Consider the following 7,297-nt stretch of genomic DNA (forward strand, 5'->3'; position numbering starts at 1 on the left):
AAAAAAAAAAAAAAAAAAAAAAAGAATGGAAATAAACCAGTTATGATGAAAACATTATTTTCCTCTCCTACTCTTTTTTTTTTTTTTTTTTTACATTAAATGCATAATTTTATTTTATTTTATTTTTTGAGTTGAAGTCTCACTCCGTCACCCAGACTAGAGTGCAGTGGCCATTCCTGGCCACCGCAGCCTCGACCTGCTGGGCTCCGGCGATCCTTCCGCCACAACCTTCCAAGTAGCTGGAACTACAGGCACGCACTACCACGCCCAGCTAATTTTTGATTTATTGTATAGATGAGGTCACGCCGAGTTGCCCAGGTGGATCTCGAACCCACGGGCTCAGCCAATCCACTCACCTCGACCTCCCAAAGTGCTGGGATTACAGGCTGAGCCACCGAGCCTGGCCAAATGCATAATTTTAAAAGTTCAAATCCTTTAAGTAAATAGTGAAATTAGAACCACAGCTGAATAGTGGTTTTCCCTGGGTGACAAGATTTACAAGTAGGGGCAACCCCTTCGCGTTCCTTCCTACTGTGGGAGCTTTTTTGTTCTCTCAATAAATCCTGCTTTAAAAAAAAAAAAAAGAAGAATTACAAATAATGTTTATTTCTTCTCTACCTTTTCCAGTACTTTATACATTTTCTGTATTATACTCAAGATATCATTTTTTAAAATAGCTGTTTATGTTAACTGAAAGAGAAATGTACTGTTTTGACGCATTTCTTTAAGCAGGGGACTTTAAATATATGGATTTTTCTAGTTGAATCTACAATATAAGATTTCAAACAATGGTCTCCACTGAAGAAAAGTCATTACTACGGTCATTTTTTTGGAGTTGGAGTCTCACTCTATTGCCCAGGCTGGAGTGCAGTGGCACACTCGCGGCCACCCCAGCGTCAACCTGCTCGGCTCCAGCAGTCCTTCTACCTCAGCCTTCCAAGTAGCTGGAACTAGCAGGCGCACGCTACCACACCTGGCTAATTTTTGATTTATTGTATAGATGAGGTCTTGCCAAAGTGCCCACATTGCTCTCCAATCTGCGGGCTCAGGCAATCCACTCACACAGTTGGATGGGGAAGGGTTACCCTCTGGCTACATTTTAGTATATGACAATATCCAAGTAACTTACAATATTTTGCTATTTTCTAGCAAAAGTAGAAACTACCAGCAATGTCCTAACCAAAATTTTATTACTATGTTGCACTTGACTCAACACATTGGCAAGTTTCAAACACGACAGAAGATAAAAATACTTGTCAATGATTTTGACTAAAAACGTATTGCTGAAAGGGTGGAACAGATCCTTCCATCATACTTATATTCTCACCTTTTGCTGTTTTCAGTTGCTCTCACAGTAAAAACTAATCTTGAGACAATATGAGAGGAGGCAAAGGCCTTATTTGTTTTTCAGCTATAGTAGCATAGTTTAAGTGGGTAGAGTCCAGAAGATGCAAATTCTTCCTGGATGCAATAATGCAATAATCCATAGGTCTCAAGTAGCATTGCTCAAGTGTTGACTTATTTGATAATGCTTTAAAAATTACATTTTTCATTACAGGCGACAGGATTAGGTGGATTTTATCTTACAAGGAGATACACACAGAAGGGTATAGTAGATACTGATGTGGTGATGAAATTTTGTCAAAATGTAATTTCCTGCTACTAAATCTCATGACAGGTGCATCATATTTCTGGGTTCAGAAGTTATTCCCCAATGATGTAACTAGAGAGAATGGATTGTAGGAACATTATCACTTGATATTTGTACAGTGTCTTCTCTAAAGGAAATGTTTTGCTTTTTTGTTTCCAGTCTCTGCTTGTTACAGATGAGTTTTTGTGTTTGTAACACATTGTAGCAATATTTGCTACTTGTGATTGGAGTCAATCAACTGGGGTCTTATAAAGTGCGTTAAACACATGTATGCCTCTCTCACTTTTTAACGGTACTTATTCCAGTCTTTATCATTGCATTTGTGTTTGTCACTCACCAGATGTTTATTGAATTGAATGACTGCAAGAGCGTAATGTAGGCATTGCTTTTTTCTTTTTGTAAACATTCCTAAGTTACACAAATAGTGTGAGCATATATATTTATGTATATATGTATATATGAGTGTATGTATGTGTGCATCTGTGTGTGTGTGTGTGTGTAGTGTGTGTGTGTGTAGTGTGTGTGTGTGTGTGTGTGTGTGTGTGTGTGTGTGTGTGTTTACCTTTTTGGAGTGAGTTGCTTTATTCGAGTTCAGTCTTTCTTGATTGCAAGTGTGTAGCAGTAGGGATATGGGCAGATGAACTTTAGTTTCATTAAGTGCATATTGAGGTCTGTCTCTGAAGTTATGAGACTTCCTTTCCAACAAACTCAGAGCAACTGTCCTGAACAACTCTGCTTTTGACTGCGGTGTTGGAGCTCTTTGGGTTTAGATAATACCTTGCTGGGAACTATTACCCACTTAATCAGTCCCATTATTTACCATATTTGGCTCTCAAAGTTTTTTGGCTGTCCCCAAAGATCAAACATGTCCTCAAAGGGCTAAGACTGGCTGCTATAGAGACCATTCAAAAGAATATGCCCAAGGCTGGGAAGGCAGTTGCAAAAAAGAAATGAGAACTTGAGAAGGCATTCCAAAAATGCTTTAAACAATGACTGCATGATTGGAATAAGTATGCAGCCCCCAAGGTGGCCGCTGTGAAGGGTAGTTCTCACTGTGGGATGTCCTTGTCATTACTTGATAGCGAAACTTTATGTACACACACACATGCACACATCCTGTACAAAGACAAACAGATGTGAACTTCATGCTTTCCCTTTACATTTTCCAGGTCTCTATTACCTGTGGGCCACCTTCTGTTCCATGCCCGCCATGTGGCCTCACATTTTGCCATTTGCTTTTACTTTTTCATAGACTCCTTAGTTGATGGCACCATCAGGGCAGTATTTATGACTGAGACAAGCATTGATCAGGATATATGATAAAGGGCTTTGGAAAGTAATAATGTGAAGATTTCAGAAAGAAGGTATATGATGGAGTTGATATATCCTTTTATTTCTTGCTCTTTGAATGTACTTGTCGACAATGACAGGGGTGGTTTGTTTCCAAGTGGCCCAAAGCAATAGATTTCGGCACCAGTGAAGCCACATTTTTTTCCTTTCCTCACAGGGCTCCCAGTCTCTGCCCTTATGCATCCATGCAGGTTGGCACGTGTGATGATAAAACTGGGTACAGTTTGTTCCTGTACTGAGCTGCTCATTCAGCCCTTCTGGAGGAAAGCCAGATACTGAAATGAAAAACATACCGTGTGCCCTTTTCTTCCCCCTCATTTTATATTCGGCAGTTTCTTTGTTTGTCACAAGTCCTTTAATAAAGTGTGGCCTCCCTGCCTAATTTTAGGCCCAGAACTGTGAAGCTATGTTAAGCTATGTCTAGATATTCTGGTAAGAACATTTCCATATGAGTTCAGGAGAAAATTGACAGTAAATAAGAGATCTGGAGTTCATCATGGGGAGTTTCCCAGCATACAACTGGGCATTTGAGAGAAGGGGCTTTTCTTTGCACTTGTGAAGACATAGTGAAGTAAATCCTGTTTCTCTGGCAATTAAAGAATAAGCCTGGAATGCTGCTTTTTTTGTTTGTTTGTTTTTGCATTGGTGTCTCCATGCAAGCCTTCTTAATAAGTAAAAAAAATAGTCTGTTTACCTGTCTTTTAGAGCAGAGTTAATATTTTTAGATAAACAAATCTTATAACACTACAGACTTCATTGAATAAACCTTGACCTACCTGAAAGCCATCATGAAACTAATAATGATGGCTGATCCTATGCATAGTCATTCCCTTCCAGAGGAGAGAGAAAAAAGTAGTGTTGGTCAACATTTATGTCATGTGAATTTTAGAAGCTACTGCAACCCTTATAGCTGATGTGCATTATTACTGCTGCATCTTGTTCATATGACAGTGCGTGTCCCTGCTGTTTCTAAAATTAAAGACCTCTTGGCCTGTCATTCAAGGCTCTTCACTTTCTACTTCCATCTACATTTGTAGACTTGACAACTTCTATCCCTCTTCAGAAGCCTTGTGGTCTGGTGAAGCCACAACTAGCCTGTCTGTGATTGCCTTCTCACCCCCCTGGGCTTTGTTTTGTCCAGTGCTCTCAATGGGAAGTGTCCTTTTCCCTGTCATTTGTTCAACTTGACCTTATTGAGCCCCTGCTGTGTGGCAGGCCTTGTGATGTGTTATGGAGGTGTAAAACTGAAGCAACATAAACGCTATCCTTGTTTCCACATCCCCAAATTATCTTTTTTCTTCCAAACAAGCCAAGTTTGTGTCTGCCATGTGCTTTCTTATAGTCCTCACTGGAAGTATTCTTTCCCTCTTCCATGTGTCTAGAACTTTTTTCCCCTGTGCATCTATCATGAAATTTACTGATGTCTATTTTGCATTCTGTTTATGAACTTAGCCTACCTTCCTTTCTAGAATTTCTGGAAGGCAGGGTTGGTAGCAGAATTCAACTTTGTACTCTCCATAGCACTGCACCCATTTACTCATTCAACAAGTATTTACTGGTTACTCTGTGCCAAATACTCTTCAGGGCATTCTAAATATTGATATTTATAGATAAGTTTTGATGCATGAAAAATATGGACCTCTGAAGGACTGTCATTTAGTATAATACTTGAGAGCAAAAGATGCTTTGTGAGATTGAAAAAGGGTCTTCTTTCTGAAGGGGAATTATGGATAATGTGTCTTTGAATTGCATAGAAGAAATACTGTGCTTCTGCCTAAGTAGCTTGTTTTTGTTACACTTAAATCTGAGTTCCTTTCTTTTCTTATTTAATGATTAACTAGGTCTGTTTTGCATGGGTCCCTTTTTGCATCTAAAATTTTATGCCAAGCAATGTCCCAGTAAAAATTGATTTCAGATTTTGCAATGTTAATCTCTGCAGCTTTAAATTCTAAAATCTGCAGCTTTTAACCAAAAAACAAGCAAACAAACAAAAGATTGTGCATAGACTGACTATAACCTGCTCACCATATTTTATAGTGATTTTATGCAATACCAACGATGGGCATTTATTTTGTATCTTTTTGTTGCTGAACCTCTGAAACACCCAGATCATGTTGATTTGTTGTTTACTGATTAAATATTGACTACTTTTCATTTGTGATTGCTTTAGACTCTTACATTTTGAAAGACATGAAAAAGTTAGATACAGTTTGTTGATTTTACTGGGGCACACAGTACCATATGTGCCTGTAACTTCAGTTTATCTGACACTGCCTCTTTTAGAAGAAGAGGTCTAAACAATGATGGTGTATTTTGAGATGTCTGTGGTAATAAATTCTTTTGTTTTCCTTTTCAGAATGAAGACCTAAATGACCTCAGCAAATCCTCCTCTAACTCATGGGTACCCAGACTCTAAATATTTCATGATCCACAACTAGGACCTCATATCTTCCTCCTCAGTAGATGGTACGATGCATCCATTTCAGTTTGTTTACTTTATACAATCCTCAGGAGTTTGTTGACTGAACTGCACGTTCTATATTGTGCCAAGCAAAAAAGCACTGTGACACCAGAACAATGAGTCTGCATAAACTTCATCTTCAACTGTAAGGACTTAGCTGGCCACAATGAGCTGATGTGCCCACCACCATGCCACGAGAAAATGGGTTGACTCTCACTGCATTTGCAAGATACATTTCATCTGCTGCTGAAACTGTGTACGACAAAGCATCTTTGTAAATTATTTCATATGAAACTGTTCACATTGAGTGGAGAGAGTATTAAATATTTAACATAGGTTTTGATTTATACGTGTACTTTTTTAAATGAAAATGTAACTTTTCTTACAGCACATCTTTTTTTTGGATGTGGGACTGAGGTATACAATGTTCTGTTGTAAAGAGTGGAGCATATGCTTAAAACAAGGCTAAAAAGAGTAGAATAGGGTATGATCCTTGTTTTAAGATTATAATTCAGAAAAATAATATAATAAGAATCATAGTGCCATAGATGGTTCTCAATTGTATAATTATATTTGCTGATACTATCTCGTGTAATATAAACCTGATGTTGAGCTGAGTTCCTTATAAGAAGCAATCTTAATTTTGTATTTTTCCTGTAAGACAATAGGACATGTTAAGTAAACTGACGAAGGATATAGTCTACTGGGTGTTTTCAAGTTAAAATTGGCAACTGAATGGAAGCAAAATTACAAGAAAAGGAAATCAAAGTCTTCCATTGTATATATTGTAAAGAGAAGGAGACATGGGTGATTCCTTCAAATCAAAAGCTCTCTTTGGAATGAACAATGTGGGTGTTTGTAAATTCTGCAAATGTCTTTCTATTCATAATAAACTAGATACTGTTGATCTTTTCTTCTCTCCCTCCCCACCCCAATTTCTGTAAGTTTCCTGCTCTGTTCCATTTTTTTTTTCTGTGCACACATTCTGATATTTCATTTCCTGCATTGTCTTGAGAAAGATAGTAAGATAAGTGAGTGCTTGCTAACCAGAAATTAAAATTCCAGAAAGGTTTTTTTTTAAAAATCATGACCAGGGGCTACATGTCACTTTCCATAAGACTCTTATCTCATGTTTTTTGAGAACTTCCAGTGTTACATTGTTTAACTGAATGTAATTGGCCCATTTGCCTTGGTGGGTACTGGCCTATTAGTGATTAGTTAATGAAACACAGTGCGGAGAGCATGTAAAAGCATAATGACCTGCTATTGAGATGTCTAGCCAGCAGTGAAAATGTTAATTCTTTTCTTGTTTGGAAAGGATACAGACATCTTGGAATTTTTCCATGTGAAAAAGAAGGCAATGAATACACTTAAAGATATTGCTGACAGAGTGTTAATCTTTTTATCAGGAAAATTCCTAAAGGTTAAGTGAATTAACACAAGTTTCAGGCTTCCTCTGAGTCAGTATAAACTCTATATCAGGCATCCCCAGCCCTGCTGTTGGGAAGAGCAAAATTTCATTTCTCTGAAGGGTTGAGCTCCCAAGCAGGGGTGGGACTACAAGGAAGGGGCCAGGGTTGGAGGGCATTGCAGTGACTGCTGCCCACTGATCAGCTGGTCAGGGACCCCGGCTCTACCCAAAAAGCAGTGGAGATCAATGGAACCCCTCACACTGCTGAGGCCTATGTTACTGTTAATTCAACCAGATGGCATGTACTTCACAGACCGTTGTACAATGTTCATTGTTGCAGATTTTAATCATTTGCATGCTCATCAATTTCTAAGATAAATAGGTCTATAGTCATAAGAATCCATTGTTTTCAAGGAACTTGCTA

At 38.3% G+C, this 7,297-nt stretch overlaps 1 protein-coding gene across 1 annotated transcript in view; it reads left to right on the plus strand.

The window, feature by feature from the left end:
* IRS1 (insulin receptor substrate 1) overlaps positions 1 to 6,542 on the plus strand; it is a 61,042-nt gene extending 54,500 nt beyond the window's left edge. Inside the window, exon 2 of the mRNA XM_008056968.1 lies at positions 5,358 to 6,542. The gene's annotated coding sequence lies outside the window, so the exon portion shown is untranslated. The remainder of the gene's footprint in view (positions 1 to 5,357) is intronic.
* Positions 6,543 to 7,297: the final 755 nt, after the last annotated feature.

The sequence above is a fragment of the Carlito syrichta genome, unplaced genomic scaffold, assembly GCF_000164805.1.
Source record: "Carlito syrichta isolate Samal-C Ts95f unplaced genomic scaffold, Tarsius_syrichta-2.0.1 Scaffold302584, whole genome shotgun sequence".
In the NCBI taxonomy this organism is placed as follows: domain Eukaryota; kingdom Metazoa; phylum Chordata; class Mammalia; order Primates; family Tarsiidae; genus Carlito; species Carlito syrichta.